General features: G+C 42.0%; 1 protein-coding gene across 1 annotated transcript in view; it reads left to right on the forward strand.

Moving 5' to 3' along the window:
- Nucleotides 1–1,144: 1,144 nt before the first annotated feature.
- Nucleotides 1,145–20,104, forward strand: part of PDS5B (PDS5 cohesin associated factor B) — a 110,816-nt gene continuing 91,856 nt past the window's right edge. The window contains exon 1 of the mRNA XM_082774552.1: nucleotides 1,145–1,277. The gene's annotated coding sequence lies outside the window, so the exon portion shown is untranslated. The remainder of the gene's footprint in view (nucleotides 1,278–20,104) is intronic.

Raw genomic sequence — 20,104 nt, forward strand, 5'->3', positions numbered from 1 at the left:
GCTTACGTATCCTTCATTAGGTGATGACGATGTTTAACTTTGATTAAAACTTGAATGAAAAGAAGGCAAGCTGGTTACAAGGAGCTAGAAAGTTCAGAAAACTTGAAAGAACTTATTTAAAGATTTAAAATATTAGGTGAGACATCGTGGCTGACATGCTCTTTAAACATTTGTGTCCCACCATGGACAAAGCCCTGAGTGTGTTTCACCAGATCTGCTGAGTGTGGACAGTCAGTTTTTTCAATCTTAACACTTCATGCACTTTTATTTTCTCCTCGTGTGCCATTCACAGAGGCAGCATTTTATCTGTAGCAGTGAGAAGAAATTGCATCACTTTTCTGTTCACATTTTCCTGTAAGGGTGCCCCTGAAACTCTCGCACTCATTGAAGCAAGACCAAAGGGCTTGATGAGTGATTTTGCTACTTTATTTTGTAATTTTTTTTTTTGCTCTTTCTCCACAGTTCAGCAACTTTATTGCTTACGGTTTTACCCTAATCCCTTTACAGTTCGTGTTGTTTGGTGAGTGTGGGGGGAAATACGTGTTTCACTAATTTACATGGTACAGCGTGAGCATCTGTCAGCAGGTCGCAGCGCTCTGTTCGGGCCGCTTTATCCCCTCCTCATGACCTCCGGTTTGTGTCGGTGCCGGGCTGCTGAAGCAAAAAGGCTCGGATCTGAGAAATCTCGGGGCGCCTTTCCGAAAGATAAAATAATACATAAATAAATCAGCTTTTCGTAGCCAGGATTCACCCAGCTGCCGGCCGCCTTCCGGGGGAGGAAGGGGAGGGTTGGTCGCGGGCGTGAGGAGACCCCCGGAGAAGGAGAAGAAGGGGGAGAAGGAGAAGAAGGGGGAGAAGGAGAAGAAGGGGGAGAAGGAGAAGAAGAGGGAGAAGGGGAAGGGGCATCGAGGCGGCCGGGAGAGGCCGTGCGGAGGTGCGGGGGGCTCCGAGGGCCGCCTTTTCGTGGCCGTGCTGCGGCTGAGGCGAGCCGGCAGGGGTCGCTGCTGCCCCGCTCTGTCCCCGCTCGCCTCCCCCGGCGGTGCCATTGGAGCGGGCGGCGGGCGGTTGGCGCCATTTTGAAGCCGACAGGGGGGACCGGGGCGAGCTGCGGAAGGGGAGGGGGCTGGAGGCGATTGGCTGCGGCGGCGGCGGCGGCGGCTCCTCGGCTCCTCTCCTCTCCTCTCCTCTCCCAGCCCCGAGCGGCGGCGCGGAGCCGAGCGGAGCGGAGCGGAGCGGGACCCGCCTGGGACCGGCGACGAGAGGGCGGCTGCGGCGGGGTAAGGAGCCGGGCACGGCGCGCACCGCTTCGCCTTCTCCCCCCCCCCACCCCCCCCAAGCTCCATTTTCCCTTCCCCGGGGGCTCGAGGAGGAGGAAGAGGAGGGGAGGGAGGAAGAAGAAGAAGGAGAAGAAGGAGGAGGAGGAGGCGGGGGGGGGGGCTCCCCCTTCCCATCCCCCTCGCCCCTCCGCGGGGCTGCTCCCCTCCCCCCCCCCTTTTCCCCGTGGCCGCCGATCGCAAATTAAATTAAATTTGCCCCACAGCGAGGGAAGGTGGTGGTGGTGTGTGGGGGGGTGGTGGTGGTGACCTTGGTATTTTTGGGAGCTGTGCCCCTGCTTTAGGTCCAAGGGGGGGGGGGAGGGGGTCACCCCCTTCCTGCTCTACCCCCCCTTCCCCTCTTATTTATTTATTTATTTTATTTATTTATTTATTTGTGGCTCCTAGGGGCTGACCCCTCCTTGCCCCTCGGTTTTGGCAGAGGGGACCCCCCCCCTTCCCTCCCTTATCTCCCCCCCTTATCTCTGAGCTGCCCCTCCAGCCCCGGGGGCCGTCAGGACCTCGGCTCGGTGTCTCCTCCTCACTTGCTGCCAGCCCGTTTCTTTCATGCTGGCTTGCTTCTTTTTTTTTTTTTCTTTCTTTTTTTTTTTTTTTTTTTTCCTCCTTTTCCCTCCCCCTTTTTGCATCAGGCTCTGTTAGAAAGCGGTCGGGAGGGAAAGGGGGAAGGAGGGGTTGTGGTGGTGGGGGGGGTGGCGCTGCCTGTTTAGGTGAAAAACTATGAATTTTACATCCCGGTTTGCCAGATGGAGAATGGTTAATTTATGGGGTACGCATTGTTTACGTTGGGAGCCTCTGGTCAGGAATCCAGGTCTGTAACTTCATCCCGCTGCAAATAAATCACTCTCTGGGCTTCCAAGCAAATCAACAATTAACGACGGTGAACGATCCCGGGAAATTAAGCTGCAGCGGACCGGCTCCTCCAGAGCTGGGTTTTTTTGCCTTATCCCGACTTTTGGGTTCGCTTCCTGCACGCCCGACCGCTTGCTGAGGACGGCGATTATTTGGCTAGGCGTTGCTTTCTGATTTAACGCAACTGCCCGAGTATTTTCGTGTTGCTCTTTGTTTTGCGCTCGGTGGGAAGGTGCTTGGGCTGAAATTGATTTCTCCTTGCTGGGAAGGGAATAGGAGGAGTGTTTAAAGTGTGAGCGGCTTCGGGGCTGAAAACGGGTGGCAAATCACCTTTTAGGGAGGAGGGAAGGTGGCGTGCGTCCCTCCAGGTTTTCCCCTTTCGAACTATTGGAATAGTTTGAGGTTCAGTTGGTGCAATTTTGTCTGGTACCTCTTGAATGATACGCTCTAGATACTGCATGCACTCCTGTGAAGAGACACGAAACAGCTGGATTTATCTTGTGCCGTGCATAGCCAAAAAGAAAGCAGGGAGCGATACTCAGCCAGGTAAAGACAGTTTAGCCGAGGTGTGTGCATCGCCCACACTGGAAAGTGAGCACCAGTGGCCAAAGTACTTTAGTTCTTGTGTGACATCTTGTGTCTGTGCTTGAAGCAAGGCTGCACTGTGTTACTGTGAGGCAGGGGGTGATTTTTTTTTTTTTAAAGTTCTTATACAGTTATAACTGCCTGAGACTTTCTTGCACTTCTTTACTACTTAGTGTACAAGCTGGATGAACTGTATCGTTCTTGATGAAACAAGTAAGTTGAATTAAAATGGAAAATTGTGTGTATAACATCTGCATGCTGCTGAGTTGTATTCTCATGCGCCATATGAATATGGGTTTTAGGCTGTATCTAGCAAGCTTACTTATAGACTTAAATTGAGCAAGTCAGCTAAATCGTTATTAGGCTGTAACTAAAAATGTATTTTAAAAAATCCAACAGTCAGTGCTAGCATTTGGAGAAGTATTGTAAAGAAGTATGGACATGATGTTGCGCATTTTTGGCTTTAGAGCAGGAGGCTGCCAAAAAGGGATGCTTTTTCTTTTGGGATGCGTTGCTCTCTACCAGGTCTCAGGTTGTACTTTCCTGTCCTCTCATTTTTTCTGTCATGCAGTTTGTATGCATACAGAACAGTAAAAGGTTGTATGGACGTGTGTAGGATTCTTTCAGTAAGGGGTCTTCGTTTAAAGGTTTTTGCACTAAACGCCTTTTCATTACCGCTGACTCTGGAAGAGGTGACACAGGCTACTTGTTGAACATGAAGAATTTTTGTGGGAGCAATAAGTAAGAAAATGTGGAACTGAACAGTAAAATCATGCAAAGTAGGAAATGGGGGAGAATATGATACAAATAGAACTATTTTTCCCTTCCAGTTGGATTCCAGTGTGCTTTACCTTTAATGCTACTTAGCCCAAATTCATACCTTTCTCTTCCTTGATAGTCTTTTTCATCTTCTTCTTTCCTTCAGGCAAGAACCTAACAGTAGTTGTGGTGTCCACTACTGACGAGTGTTAGGACAGTGGATCGTACTTGTAACAAGTTTCTCAAACAGTGGTGGTTTCACTCATAGCATAAAATGCCAATATTGCAACGTGAAATAATCTTTGGAAAGACTGAGAGGGTATTGGAGGTTCTTAGTTTTGGAACTTGCTGGTAAGGGAAAACTGAGGAAACCCTTTTATTTATTTATTTTTTGTAAGGGTGTGTTAGTGTCACCGGCCTTGTTGGGGACGTGTTCTGTTGATGTATCCGGATTTGAAGTATCCAAGTATCCTCCTGGACTATTTGAACACCATTGATGGAGGAATTATGTGCAGGCTTTGAAAGAACTACAAAATATATGCTTAAAAAAAAACAAAACAAAAAACCAACAACACACCCTTAGAGTTTGAACATCTAGGAATTAAGACTTCCATTGATATGATCTTCAGTTGAATGTAGTTTTGTGGAAAACTTGATTTATTCTTTTTATACTTAGGTGAAATATATCAGAGGTGTAGTATGTATATGAAAATACACTTTATTGTAGCAGGTTATTAGTTAGTAGTTTATTTAAAAATCTGGGACACTATTTTGGGATTCCAGAATAAAAATAAAATCCTATTACTGCAAATAACTGCTATGACACATCTAACTAGAACCAACTCAATGAAATGCAACTAATATTTTAACACTTTGATTCTTAAAAACAAAGTTATCCCCTCCACTCTTTTTATAACTTATTATGATCGCTGCATATACTGCTTCTCAGCCTTTCCTAACGTGTGAGGAAGCATGTAGTCCTTCTAAAATAGTGTTTTTTGAGGATTAAAACCTCTGTTACTTTGTCCCCATCAGTGGAATTTACTCTTTGAGGTTCTCTCCCAAGCATCGGGAAACATTGTACAGCATGCTCCTTGTTCTACACTGCCTGATCTTCAGCTCTTGTTATCTCAGCCAATTGACAACTTTGGTATTAATATGCTTCAAGAGATGCTTTTTTTCCTCTCTTTTTTAAAAAATTGAGCCATACCTCATTGGGAACAGATGGACGTGTTTGTACTAATCATCTTGTGTCTGTCACCATTTATATGGCAGTACCGTAACCAGGGATCAGGACCCCATCTGGGGTTTTCTAATTTATACCCCGTTCTTCGGAGATCAATTCCAGACAATCCAAACTCCGTGTACTTTTTCTCCTACTTAATTAGGCATCCTGGTGGATGCTGCTGCTGCTGAAATTAGATGCTTCGCTTCCATTACTTTTTATGGGATAAAAAGAGACACAAAGTTAGCAGTCAAAAAATGTTATCTCCTTAATAGCTTCCATTGTATAGACACCTGAACTGTGTTTCATGGCTCTTTTAAACAGGACTAGATTTAGCTAAAGCGTAATTGTTAATCACTTAGTGACCATTGAGTGAGGTTTTCCAGCTTTTGTATAAATTTACCCATTAGTTGTCCACAGCTTCTTTCAAAGCAGCCTCTGCTTCTCACTGAGGCATCCCCGGTGTATCCGCATTGTAGCTCGATTCAACATCGAGAGGAAGGCTTCTGAAAGTTTTGTGAGGGGAAAAAATACTTTGTTTATTGGGGGGGAAGCTGCTATCCATGCTGGGTGCAAACATATTACTCTCAAGGAAGACTTTTTTTTTTTTTAAAAAAAAAAAAAAAAAAAAAAAAGCCTGAAACACATCAAAACTTTGTGTGTGTGTAACCTTTGAGTCATCCAGAGCTTGGCTGCTTGCTTCTGTTAGCCCTGCTTTGTTACCTTGATGCAGAGAGTTTCAGTGAAGGCAGTCAGGTTTCTGGGAAATCTTTTTTGGCGGTGCCTATGTTGGGTTTCTGTTCTTAACAAAAAAAAAAAGAGCTGAGTTAAGAAAAGTGGGCAGAAGATTATAGATTTTTTTTTTTTTTTTTTTTAAATTAGAGAAAGCTTTTTTCCTGCATCTAACTACTTAAAACTTGCAAGTTCTCAGGGAGAAAACCTAAGGAGGTGCAGGGTGGCTTACTTTTAGGTGTGAGGCTGCCTTGGGTACTTGTTTTGTTTGACAGCTCAGTACGAGGCGTCGTGTGTAGCTCGTCATGACTTCCTGCACACAGAAACTGAGTGCGTGGAAGAGACTACAGCTTGTGCAGCATTGGTTCGTGTAGCCTGTGTGTAGGGCAATGTCTGCGCTCTCCACGTGCCACCCACTGCTTTTCAAAGGTCTGTGGGAGATGGACAAGTCGTGGATGCCTAATTCATGGTATATTGTGGTTTATTTTCTATCAGGACCATGAAATAGTCAGAAGAAGGCCATAACACTTTGGTTTCCTGGTTTTTGGAACTGGAAGAAGGAAAGAAAGTCCCCCCACCTTTCAGAAGACTTGTGAGGGAATTTTTTGGAGAGATGCCAATTAAGAGATGCATTTCCCTACCATTTTCAGCTTAGATGATGCAGTCCGTCGTTCTCCGAGGCGGATCTGTAATTGAGGGAATTAAGGATGGAGACTTTCATGCATGTACAGGTTTCTGAAAGTGAGCTCATTTCAACTGAGTGTGCTTTGAGAACTGAAAACCTTTTGAGTCTTCCCCAAGTTACAAATGCTGCCTGTAGCGAACTCTCCATCAGGTTGTTTACACAGTGTCCTATACAGGCACCTTTATCTATCAGTAACTTTCTATTCCTGAATGGGTCATTGCTCCCTTTGTCTTTTATATTGCACACAGAAACATTATAACAAACTGCAATTTCTTTTAAAAGTAGGAAACAGTTTTAATTCCTGTCTGAACTCAACAAGACTATGCTTAGTTCTGATTTATATGGGTATTTTTTTCAACTTTCTGTATTTAGGAACTTGAGCTGCATGTGAAAGTTGGCTGATATATTTTCCAAAAGCTGGGAAACATGGAAGGAGTTGACAGGGGGCTGTGGGAAGGGGAAGCGTAATGGTTTGGGTGATTGAGTGTCAGGTTGGAGTACTGGATTTCTTTCTTTCTGTCAGTTTCTTGTGATGCCAGCTCAGTCTGTTTAAAGCAAACTTCCCAGTAGTGCTTGTTACTGCTATTTTGATTTCCTGGGAGGTGGGCTCCGGACCCTGACTGCTGCTGCATGGTTGAGCAGGAGCTCCACTTCCAGACACAGCGCTGGATAACTTGGAAAGTGGTGCCCTAAACTTAACTCTGCAGGCCAAATTGGTGGACAGCAGCTCTTAAGCTTCAGCCTGTTCCTCAGGTTAGTCATCCATAAAATGGGAATAATACCTATTTCATTAAAGTGTTGGGAAAATAAGGTCACTTTTATGGCACATATTACATTGGTTAGTCTTATATAGCAAATTGAGCCTCTTCTGAGCATGGTTTAACATGGGACACTCATTAAATAACAAGGAGAAAAGTTGAGCAACTTCTTTGCTGTGGCTGGGAAAGAAGTCCTGTGGTGGAAAAAGATAGTGAGGGGTCAGGTAAATCATCCTCTCCGTACGTGTTCTCTTTAGTATTCAATTCTTAACTCCTAATAACTGATTTTGCAGACGTGCTGTTCTGTTATCTGGCTCTTGTTCCTTTTGAAGCAAACTTGGGAAACAAATCTATTGTATGGGTATGCTCCGATGAGTCATTAGGTTGTAACCTTTAGCTACATGTAGCTACTCCTAATTAAATTAATGAAATGCTATTAGCAGTAATGAGTTATACTCTGTTAACCGGCGTTAAGTGGAAGGAGATCTGAGCGCTTTTCAGTGGATTCTTGCAAATATTTGTTCTTGGTAGAAGAGCAGTGTAACACATGATGGCTCCACAGGAGGACCTGGAAAAGTTTGAGTGCTATGGGATGTGTTTTATTTATCTATTTATTTATTTATTTGTGGTTATTTCCTCCCCTGGAGTGGATCTTTCTGCTCAGGTGTCCCTCTCTTGACTTCCCCGTCTACTTTGTCCTGATGCCCATTCAGGCTTCTGATTAATCCTTCATTGTCCAAGTAAATCCTGCTTCCTCTTACCTTGTTTGATGACTCTTAGACTTCAAGCGTTGAGGTTACTAAACTGTGGTGCGTGGATGTTTTTTTTTGTTACTGTTTTTTCCCTTCACAGCAACTTTGGTTCTCAGCTGAATGCCTTCCCTGTGACCCCTAAGCTTTCTACTCAGTGTGTCTGAAGCAGCTTGTCAGTCCCTGCAGCAGAGTTAGTAAACGTGTCCACACCTCAGTTGTTTCCATACTAAACTGAGGTTTTTGTCTTAAAGACTTCGGACAGCCTGCTCTTGAGCTGAGAATCTGCACGAGGTGTGGACAACTCCAGCTTTTTCTGCTAAAGCAGGAGCAAAATCTGGCTGAGCGCAGACAGGTGGATGAGTGATGGGTGCAGTTGTCAACAGGATTTACCAGAGATGTTTGCTGCTCTCCACACTTGACTCTGTTAACCTTCTAACTTGAGGGAATCAGGAGAGAGGAACCTCGAATGTGCCTGAGCAGTTCTTGTACTGTAAGAAATAGGTGGAAGCTTCCTGAGCTGTCAGACCTTGCTTATATGCTCGTAGTCATGGTGTAAGCAGCTGGGTCTATTTATTATTACTTTAAAGCTGATTCCTTTGTTACAATAAAGTCCCTTTAATAACATAATTAAGATTAGTTTCTATTGAGTTATCTATTATCTAATACTCCTATATGTAATATTCTCTCAGCTATGTCCATTTATAGAGCATAATCCATTTGTGGTTTTTTTTTTTGTTTGTTTGTTTGTTTTTTTGTGTTGTGTTTTTTTTAGCTCCTCTGTGTATGCGTGTTGAAGCTAATATATTTTAGGTTTCTTATCTGGGTAGGTTTTTGTCCCTCTTGGGTGAGTTGTTGTAAGGAAATGATCCAGTGTCATTGAATCCACAACTGATGAGCTGTAACTGAAGGATAAATAAATATTAAGGATTAATTTCAAAAAGGAAAACAGAAATTACAGAGTTTAAGAACTTGCTATAGAAAAGGTAGCTGTAATAATACGTACATTCCAGTTCGTATGAAAGCCAGGATCAAAATGCATCCATAAAGAGAAATCCCTGAAGGGAGGGTGCAGAGAGGCCAGAGCCAGACTCTGCTCAGTGGTGCCCAGTACCAGGACAGGAGGCCATGGGCACAGCCGGGCACCCAGGAGGCTCCCTCTGAGCACCAGGCAGCACTGCTGTGCTGGGCGGGTGACGGAGCCCTGGCACAGGCTGCCCAGAGAGGCTGTGGGGTCTCCTCCTTGGGGAGCTCCAAAAGCCGCCTGGACGTGGGCCTGGGCAGCCTGCTCTGGGGGTCCCTGCTTGGGCAGGGGGGCACCAGGGGCCTCCAGGGGGCCCTTTCATTATCAGCCGTTTTCCGATTCTGTGAAAACACAAATCCATAGGACTGTGGAATTAGATAGGGATGAATAACTGTGCTAAAAGAAATTACGGGAATGAATAGATTATTGGCAAAGAGAGTTATTTGTTGGCTGAGCACAGTGATAAATGTCAAAGGTAAGCTGGACTTTGCAGATTGAAACATCGGAAGTCTTCAGGTTCACATTTTTTTTAAGTGATCGTCCTGGTATGTTCAAGTATGATAGCAGATGACTGGACTGTCACTGGAAATTTCTCCTAGTCCTTCGGCTTTAATAACCCATCACTAGTACAGTTTTTTCACTTGGCTGAAGTAATTCCTCATTTCATTGGCATTTTGTAAACAAAATTATGCTTTCTTCCTCTGTCTTCAGGGACACAATTATTTTTTTCAATCTATGGCTTGCTGTCACGTCAAAGCTTTGTGAAAAGCAAATCATGCTCTAGTTATCGGAGGGGGAAGCTGAACTGGTACATGTATAAGCCGTCTGGGTAGACAACTTCTATTTGTAAAACGCCCAGCTCAATGTGACTTTGGTACTAAGATTTCAGTAAGCAACCCCAATATAAGTGTTTGTTTGTAATTTATATTGCATAGGAGTGGATGCAGTGTTACTTAGCATATCTGGCTTCACAGTGGACTACCTGTGCTTTCTTTTGGGTTTCACAAGTTGAACTATCCTACCAGCATTTTTTTTGGTTTGTTTTAAAGTCATTGCGACTAAAATAGCACCCTATTATAAATAATTTTACAAATAGCACCCTATTACAAATGTTTTGATGTGTTTTTTTTTTTTTTTTTTTTAATCATTATATACCAAGTTAGGAACGGGAGGGAACTTTATATATGTGGACACAAGTTCTGACTTCTTACCAAAGCAATTTGATAGTTGTTGTCCGTCTGCCTAACTTCACGAAATGTTGTTTTGCTTCTGTGGTAGCATGCTGGTATTCTTTGCATTTTTGTAAGAATTAAACCTTTAACAGTGAGGCGCTCCAAGGCATTTTTTGCCTAAGAAATACTAAAATGATACCAAATGCTGCGTCCTCCCAAGGGGCATCGCAGGGATTAAATTTGATTTGTTTCTAATGTCTGTTTGGTGTAGTTGTCTCCTGCTTTCTGTCGTGTTCCCCTTATTCTCCCAGTGGCATCTGTGCCACTCTTGCATGCTTTTTCTTCCTTTCTGTACAAATATTATAAATATTAGCTTTCTAAAATAACGTACCTCAGTTATGCAAAATATGAGGCTGTTACGGCTGGCTTTGTTACGCTGTTTTGAAAACAGAATTAATGTAAAGGAAAATACCATTCTTGTCCCCCACCCCTATTCCTTCCCAGCGCTAGAGGAAGGAAACCGTTCTTGTTCATATTGCATGGGAGTGGATGGGAAGTACAGAAGTGCTGCACCCTGTTTTCGGGTGAGGTGGGGATGTCTTCCACTCTTCCTGGTATTTACAAGGGTTTTCTGCCTCTCTTCTGCTTTGACTGCCTCATCTCTTCTTTTCATATGCTCTCCTGAGGTAATGGGCTTTGTTGGCACTTTTTTCCCATTTGAATTATCCCGACTGTAGGTGCTGGTCACTGTACGTGGTATTCCAAACAAGTTTGTAGCAGTGCTTTAAAATCTGTCTTAGCTATGTGGTGTGGTTGCATAGTACTGGTGTACATAGTACTGGCATTGTGCTTGGACACCTCGCTCCCTCCCCTTTATTTCTATTTAACTTGTAGTTGGTTTTCTTTCAGGCTTGTAGCAGACATTTCTTGTTTGGGGGCTCAAATGTTGTCCCTTTACTTAAAAATGTTTCAGTTTCTCTACTCTTTCTGTGTCTTACTGAAAGAAAATCTGACCCATCTCCATGCAAACATTGCGATCCAATTCAACGCTCACATAATAAATGACTAAGTGTAAGAAAAAAATGCAAATTGTTTTTATCACAGACCAATCAAAGACATTAAGGACATTGTATTATGCTGGTATACAAGTGATGTTTATCCCTGTATTTAAAATTCTTCCTTTAGGATGCAGATTTTTTTTCTAAAGTCTCCAAAATGTTGTTGCTGTACTGCTAGTGCAGATGCACTAGTTTATTTTTCCACTCTCCTTTATTGCAAGAAAAGAAAGGCAGTGCTGTTACTTAATCTGATGGTGACGACACCTTAATTTTTAAACACCTTCAGAGAACTTTGCATACCACCCTGGTTCATGAATTTCAAGGCAGTGTCTGTGTAGTTGCTTTGGTTTGAAAATAGAGGTTCTTGGCGTAGAGAGTAACATCTGATTGAGTAAAGCTGTTACAGATTGCCAAGGAAATGAAGTTTTACCTGTCATTACTTTGAAAATAGCTATTTGGATGACTTTTTAGGTTATTTCAATATCTTGATACCTACTCATTACTATGCAATAGTACTTCTTTCATTTCTAGCTTATAAAGTGCAATTTATTATTATTACTATTTTTTACGACGGCTATCTTGGTTTAGCTCATTCCTGGGCCTTATTTCTGTCCTTCCCAGCCTTTGTGGTGTAACTCCTGTTTCCTGGGGGCTATGATTACTTCTTACAACTTAGAGAAAGCAATGGGTTGAAATTGCTTTGTAACGTGAAAACTTCTCGCACTAAAATCAAGGGGCAAAACAGTCTAAAATTCTGGATTGTTTTGTGCCTTTGGCGTGAATTTTGCCCATGTTGGACTTGTATAAATCTGTTTTCAGTTTGGACCTTTCAAAACAGAGGATTTATGTATGTACTGCTTGTCTTTTTATTAAATGCAACCATTCCTTGTCTCCGAATGTTGACAAAATCATCTCCTGTTGTTACATACTTCTGGGATATTGTTGGCCAACTCAAGTTTTGTCATATATCCTGAGCAAGTGTGACACAGGGTAGTTTGGGTCTTCCAGATGTGTGCATGTGGCTTTCTTGACAGCGGAGCTGAAGTGTTTTGTTCCAAGTTTTCCACTAAGAACTCTGCCCTGGTAGCTCACGATGAGGTTCGTGGGGACAAATTTCATTGCTTCTCTATATTGGGGAGCTCAGAAGTGCAGACAGGATGTTGTGAATGTGTTTTTTTTTTTTTTTTTTTTTTTTTTTTTTTTTTTTACCTTTCTGTATGGGTAATGTTGGCGTGTGATAGTTTCCTGTGGTAGAATGGAAGCAGCATCACCTATCCTGCAGCTGATCCTGCTGTTGGATACATCTGGAGCACTGACTGGTGTGTCAGATTTCTCCTCAGCACCAGGAAGGCAGGGTATCTCAAAGGCGTTCCCCTAAAGAAGCTGGGTGAATTGCAAATTGAACATATATTGTAAAATGAATATGTTAACTGAATTCCTTCCTTTCCAAAATCTGTGGGTTCTGTGTGACCAAGATGGTTTTGATTTCCCACAGTTACTTCAGATGTTGCCCTCGGCAGCCTGTGGAATAATAATTGTTCCTGTCCAGAATAAGTAAGTTGACAACTTAAGCTGCTAGATACCAGGAATGATAGTTGATGTTGGGATGGATGTTTGACAGATTGCATGTACATAACAGCAGAAATAAATCTGCAAGTATAGCTTATGTGTCAAGATGAGGTATGGATGAAATGAGTCTTCATTCACCAACAGTAGACACAATGTTCTCCCGTGAGCTTTATGATCTTGCATAATACTCCCTGAATGTCTTTTGTAATAATTGAATCACCATGCCTTATTCTCAAGTCTCGTCACTATTTCCAGAAAGCATTTTATGCAAACACTCTCGCTTCAGCTTAGTACTGATTAATTTGAACCTTCTATGTGAGCAGGTGAGTTCATTTTCCTTATGGCAGTCATCACATTAGCAAGAAGGATGCAAGAGGCCTGACCTCTTGAGTTAACTTCATACATGCACTTTCATTTCAGTCTTGCTTAGACCATGCTCTTATTGTAGACACCAGCTACCTTTTTGACTGTGTTCCTTCCTAAATTCTGTTCAGATCATCCTGAAGTGGAGACTGTCAAGGCATGAATGTAATCAAGAAAGACAATTCTGTAGGTTTTACTACTAAAAGTCAAGCATCTGTGGAGAGTATGTACATCACGCAGCTTTTCAGAGGCTTTGGCAAGCTTTCTTGGGGGACAAAGCATGTGCTTTGGTATGATAAGAGCACTGTTGTCTTGAATTCATATTTGTATCCTAGATTTGTGATATATTGGGTTTATTTTTTGTCTTGGTTTAATTCTTGGACATGATTGAACCATTCAAGAGCCAATTGAAAACCCTTTACATGGGATATTTCATCTAAGCATTTCAAGTTTGTCAAAGCTGAATTGACTAAAGATACATACGTGTGTGTGCACATATATTATTAATGGGGACTGTCAAGAAAATGCGAGGTGTTAGCAGCCTTTCCTCATTGAGGTAAGCTCATTAAGTGAGGTGATCTTTAGTTTGCGAGGAGGTTTCATCCTTTGAAGGTTAAGGTGAAAAGGTCATTGTCAAAATCTCCATGTCTTTCTCTCAGGTTTAATGAAACTTCCCCTTGTTCTCTGCGCCTGCTTTTCCTCCCTACTAGAAAAGTGTTGTCTTCTCACAAAATCCCCAACATCCAAAAGTGGCTCCAGTGAGAACTACATTTCTGACTTCTTGAGTGTAATGACATCCTGCCCATTTCAGCTCCTGCTAGGCATTCTTTCTTTCCCCTCCTTTAAGGAATTGTATTTCTCTAGAGAAAAATAAGTTGTCTACAGCACTGGAAATTTTAAGCACGTGTATTAGGCAAAAATGCCACATTCCTGTCCAACCAAATTCAGATTCAAGCCCATTGGGATGGTTTGTTGCACTTCTTTCGCCCTGCTACCATTTTTTGTGATTGCACTCTTGCTTCGTTGTAAGGTCACATACTTTGCATTCACCATGAACAGAGGAGGCTGGCCACAGGGTCTGCTTGTTACACACTTGTCTTTTTTAACCTTTCATATTTTCAGCTTTTGTAATATGACCACCTAACAAGCGATGAGATGAAATGTTTTCCCTTGTGTTTGGCTAATGGACAAATATATTGCAGATGTCTATTTTACTAACACATTCTATCAGCCTACGATCTTTTCCACTTTACAAAACAAATAATTACATCTTTTAAATGTTAATAGATATTCCTTTGTTTAGCTATGTTTTTGCATTTTCTCTCTCTGTAGGAATCTTTTGCTATAGTTTTCTGGTGTATATAGCCTTATTTCTTTTCCTGCAGCCACGCACAGAAATAAAGGATTGTAATCATAATACCTACAATTGATTTACTTTGTCCTGGGTAAAAGTATGAAAGCTGAGATCCCCCAATTAGAGGACAGTTTTGTTTTTCCTTTGTTCTTGGTTGTTTCAGCAGTGAATTCTGCTCTGTATTTTCTGTTCTACTTATCTACTCTAAACCTGGTTTTACATCAGTGAAAATGCTGTTTACTAAATGGCCTTAAAACGGAGAAACAAAAGCACTCTTTGCTTTTAATCACTTTTCAAATGCTAAAATTTACAAGTTAGCTGCTCCTTGTATCCTCTGGAAGCTGCAGGCATCTGCAGCACCGCTTGGATAGAGCTGTATGCTGAGATAGATGAGTATTGAACATTGTGTCCTTAATCTTTGGGAGGCTTTATCTAATGAAGTTTTAATGAAGCTTTATCTAATGAAGTTTAAAAAACCGTTATCCTCAAAACTGGGGAGTTATCTGTGACCGTTTTCCCAAGTAGCTGCAAAGTGGAGTACCACCTTCTCTATAAGTTGTTTGCAGGTTTTTAGCATGCATGTTAAGACAAGCCTTGGTACCAAAGTTGGTATTTTTGTTCTTTATTCTTGTGTCAGTTCTGTTCTTGAATCCTCCAAATCATCTGTACTTCATGGAAGTTTCTCCTCTTGCAGTTATTACAAGCACATCTTTTCATTATTAACTTATTAAGTTAACACTTTGTGGATAAAGATGTTTAATGCACTTTGCTGTGTTTTCTAATGCAGGGTTGAAAAATCCCATGTTTCCTATTTTAAACAGGTGATACTACTTAGTGTTAACTGCCAAAGGATTGCTATTAGTGAGTCTTCCATAGTGAAACTCAGTACTTCTCCTATCCTTTTCCTGGCTGAGAGCATAACTTTTGCCTTACAAAGTGGTTCTTCGTTCCAGAAGAACTTTAATTAGTGATTTCTGTACGATCTTCCTGTGTCAGTCCTTACTCTGTATAGTGCTGCCTTGCAGAAATCAGAAGCTAACATTATCTTCCTACTAGCATCCTGATTTAATCATAAATAAGTAAACAAAATATTTCTGAAAGAGAACGGAAGGTATTCACCTAGACATACCTGAATCGGTGTGAAAACTTAAGCAGGTTTTCTTGAGCAAACTTGATTCAACACTGAAGTTTCCTATTATGTTCACCAGATGAAAAGAAATGGCCAGGTTTCAGCCTGGAATACCTTTTCGTAGCGGACTTACAACTCCTTTGTAGTAGATTTATTATGGAAATAGCTTTAATTTAGTGGCACTTACATAATGAAAGTGCCTACTGCCTGAGTCACTTCTCACCTTGATCAATTGTTGTCAATCAGCTCTGCGCAGCAGGAATTTAACAGGATATAAAATTTTTCTGTAAATGGCTTAAATCATTACATTTGTGTTTTATTAATAATCCTGTCGAAGTAGAAAGATGTCTTCTCTTCCACTTCTGCGTGTTGCAGACTTCTCCCTTGTGAATACCTTGTATCTTCTGTGTAAATTACAGCTTGACTGATTTCTTCATGCCCGTTGTACTGCTGAAACAAAGCTGGTGGTCTAAGTATATTTGCTTATACTTAGAGCACTTCTGTGAATGTGGAAGTGTGTTATCATGGAATCATGGAACGATTTGGGTTGGAAGGGACCTTAAAGCCCACCCAGTCCCACCCCCCTGCCATGGGCAGGGACACCTCCCACCACACCAGGTTGCCCAAAGCCCCATCCAGCCTGGCCTTGAACACCTCCAGGGATGGGGCAGCCACAGCTTCTCTGGGCAGCCTGTGCCAGGGCCTCACTACCCACACAGTGAAGAATTTCCTCCTAATGTCCTATCTAAATCAATCCTCTTTTCGTTTAAGACCATTCCCCCTTGTCCTATCATTATCTACCTGAGTAAAGAGTCCTACTCCATCTTTTTTCATAAGACCCCTTATATCTTATGAAAAAGCCACAATGAGGTCTCCTCAGAGCCTTCTCTTCTTCAGGCTGAACATCCCCAGCTCTCTCAGCCTGTCCCCATAGGAGAGGTGCTCCAGCCCTCGGACCATCCTTGTGGTCCTCCTCTGGACCCACTCTAACAGCCCCACATCCTTCTGGTGCTGGGAGCCCCAGCCCTGGACGCAGCACTCCAGGTGGGGCCCCCAAGGGCAGAGCAGAGGGGCTCAATCCCCTCCCTCCACCTGCTGCCCACCCCTCTGTTGGTGCAGCCCAGGACACAGTTGGCCTTCTGGCTGCAAGCACGTGCTGCTGGCCTGTGTCAAGCCTTTTATCTACCAGAACCTCCCTCCAAGTCTCTCTCCACAGGGCTGCTCTCAAAGTGTTCTTCTCCCAGCCTGTGCTCCTGTCTGAGTTTGCCCTGACCGAGGTGCAGCCCAGCAGTTCATTGTAAAATGTCTTGCAAGCATAGAATTAAAAGTATAAGCATCTGTATAGGTCAAACTTGTGTAAGCTTTCTAAAATTTTGCACATGTAACTTAAAAATGCTGGTCTTGAGAGGTAACTTGATATACATTCAGTAAAAGTTTGGAAAATGAGAATGATGAAGTTTGTAAAGTTGGTGACCTTACACACCCTTATGTTTGGGTTCTGGATTTTAAGAGGCAGGAATAGTAAGTAAGGCAGTAAATAGACTTCTAAGGAACTTAAACAAGCTTTAGCCAGTCAATTCTTCATTTATTGGGAGAGACTTGTTCAAAAATACATGAAGGATTAAGATCACATGTATGGATCTCTGAAAAAGTGTTGTTAACACATGACCTCATGTATGTTAAGGCACAATTTATTTAATGATTAGCACAGTTAATTAAATCACCATAGGCAGCGTGAACTGTCATCCAAACAAAATGCAGTTAAATGGTGTGGTTTAACTCCTCCTTTTAGATCAGTGACTTAACATGCTGCAGTGATATTTATTGACCTATTAATGGGATAGCACAGGTACTTAATATACAAGATGTCAACCCAGGTTTTATTTGCATATGTGTAAGCTGTATTTTGTACTGTTGACCAGCTAGAGTTTGTGGAAGTATATTATTGATAAAGAATTAAACACTATACAGAAACCATCCGAATATTGAATCTTTTAATATTTAATGTCATGGCCAGTAGACTTGCTCAGCTGAAACCAAATAACTATTAGGTCCTGCTAATTAAGTACAGAGCTACGTATTTGTGTTCCAGTTGTTTAAATTTCACCAAATTTTGGCAACGTTGCTATTAAGGCTGCCAAATTTATTAACTAGTAATGTTATTAATTCATTCTGTGTAGAGTAATGAATTGTTCTGTGTCCATGCTCTAGCTGTTTTTTATAATTTTGCATTGTGTGTTCTTTTGATTTAAATTATTTTCCAGAGGAATTGGATGACTTTAATCCATCCTGTTTTAATATCCTACAAGTGCATCTTCTGTTTTTGTTGCTTATTCCTTGCTTTAATTTTCCTGTTATCATTGTACAAAGAGTATGTATTTTGCCTTTTCTCTTTCTTTTCTTATACTTGTTTCTTCCATCCTCCCCCTGGGAAATTTTAAATTCAGCCTTTTTAATACATATCCATGCTGTTGGTTCCTGATTTCAAGTCTTCCAAGTTGCATTTCAAGTGGTGCTTCTGTGTTGAAAGAAGCAGTGCCCAGACATCTTAACTCCTACTGAACCATCTCCTGGGCAAGGAATGTAATTCATATTTTTAGTGCTAGAATTGTTTAGACTATGTTTATTTTCATTGTAAAGTAGTTTTCCAAGACTTGACTTAACTTATGATAATGCTTGACATAGCCAAGAATAAAAATAATGATTCAATCAGGCTTTATGTATTCAGGTTAGCATTTGCCTATCATATTTATTATTTTTTCTGTCCATATTTATCTGCTTTTTTGTTGTCATATACCAGCAGAAACAACACACATCTTCTTGATCAGTCAGGATAAACATACGTTCTGGCTGCTGCGAAAGATTTTTGGGCTCTAAGTGTTATGTGGCCTTAAAGAAAGGGGCTGTTTTGAGCATTTCCCTTTTTCTTTGCCTTCTGGTTGTATGCATGGAATAATGCTGTTGTTCTGAAAACACGATGACTAACTTTTAAAGCTTAAGTTATTAAAAACAAACAAACAAAACCCAACTGTTGGCTGAATCTGTTGTATTGAATCTCAATCTCAAAGGAATTTTCTTGTTGTCTTTCCGAATGTTTGTCATCTTCCAATGTATTCCAGTGTATAATGCAATGCAGTGTATCTTTAAAAACAAATGAAAAAAAATGAAATTAAATCAGTGGATCACCTCATTTGGCTTATGGATTTCCATGCTCAAACATATTCTGGGTGCAGCTGCACTGGAGGCTGCAGTTCTTAGCTGTCACTGTCGTCTTTTTCCCTGACAGAGGTTAACTGGAACAGCTGGCATAATCGGTATGTGAAATTACTGAGACTTTTATTTGGATAGAATCAGGTTACAAGCAACCAGAAAAAATCCTAGATCCTATTAAGTATTCAACACAGATTATTTTGACAGAGCTAGGTATGCACGGCTCCATCGGCAGGCTGGAAGAACAGCAGTTCCTAGCAGTGGGATGTAAAAGCAAATTCAGTTTTATTTAGCTAACAGTTCAAGTGACAACTGCTGTATAAGGGGGTAGTTTAGCAGTGAATTTTCTCGTGTTGAATGATAGGTTTTATTTTTACTATTTCCTTTAAATGACAAATGTTCAGTAAAGCTTAACCTTAATCCCGAAAAACATTCAGAAGAGAGCTGCAAATTTTAATTACACGGGAAGTTTAAAAGGTTTATTATTCTTTGTCCATTATGGCCTCAGTAATAGGCTGTTTCGCTGAATCTTTTAAAATTAATTAACGGTCCTTTTTGATTAGATGTATGAATTTTGCGGAAAATTGTTTACTCTTTGGTGTTTCCTGTACTTTTGAGAGGGTTATGTTATGTACTTCATGTGTAGGCTTGTTAACTTTTATATTTACTATAGATACAAAATGAAGAATAAATGAAACTTCTGTCTGGCCCAGCACCCACGTAAGTGTGTTCCTACCAAAAATCCAACTCCTGCAACTGGAAATTCAGAAAATTCCTTACAGGCTTGCAGGGGAGGTGCAGCTCCAACCTGACGCAGACTGTGGTGCTCCTGAAGGCTGTGCCATCCTGCCCTGGTCTAGGTCCTGCATTTGTTAAATTCAGAGTCTATTCAATGGGCAGGGCAAATCTGCCAAAGTAGTTTTTAATTGAAAAAAAATTGCCAACCGTTCCTCCTGATGAAACAGAATGATTCATTTTGATAATTTCCAGTTTAACTTGTACTTGGTGAGGAGGAAAAAAATCTTTCCAGTAATCACTTTCTAGATGTAGTGGTGGGTTGACCTTGGCGTCAATCTTCCGCTCAGGGAAGATTACCTTTTTGCCAATTAACACCAGGATTGTGAGAAACAGCCATAACTGAAAACCTTTCTCCCTGTACACCCTCTTCTTTCAGGCTCAACCTCACTCCTTCATTCCTGACTCTTTCTTCTCATTTCTGCTTCTTCCAACCCACCCAGAGGCACAGGGGAGATGGAGAATGGGGGTTTTGGTCAGTTCATAACGCTTCACCTCTGCTACTCCTCACTTTTTCATTTGCTCTATCATTGGTCCTTCTCGCAGGCAGAGGTTCTTCCTGAACTGCTCCAGCCTGGGCCCTTTCCGTGGGGCACAGGCCTTCAGGAACAGGCTGCACCAGCACGGGACCCCAGTGGTAGCCGTTCCTGTCAGGAGCCTGCTCTCCATGGGCCGCAGCCTCCTCCAGGCCACATCCACCTGCTCCACTGGGGGCTCCTCCACCCATGGGGGGGCTGCAGCGTGGAGATCTGCT

Source organism: Aythya marila, assembly GCF_965140915.1.
Source record: "Aythya marila genome assembly, chromosome: 1".
Lineage (NCBI taxonomy): Eukaryota > Metazoa > Chordata > Aves > Anseriformes > Anatidae > Aythya > Aythya marila.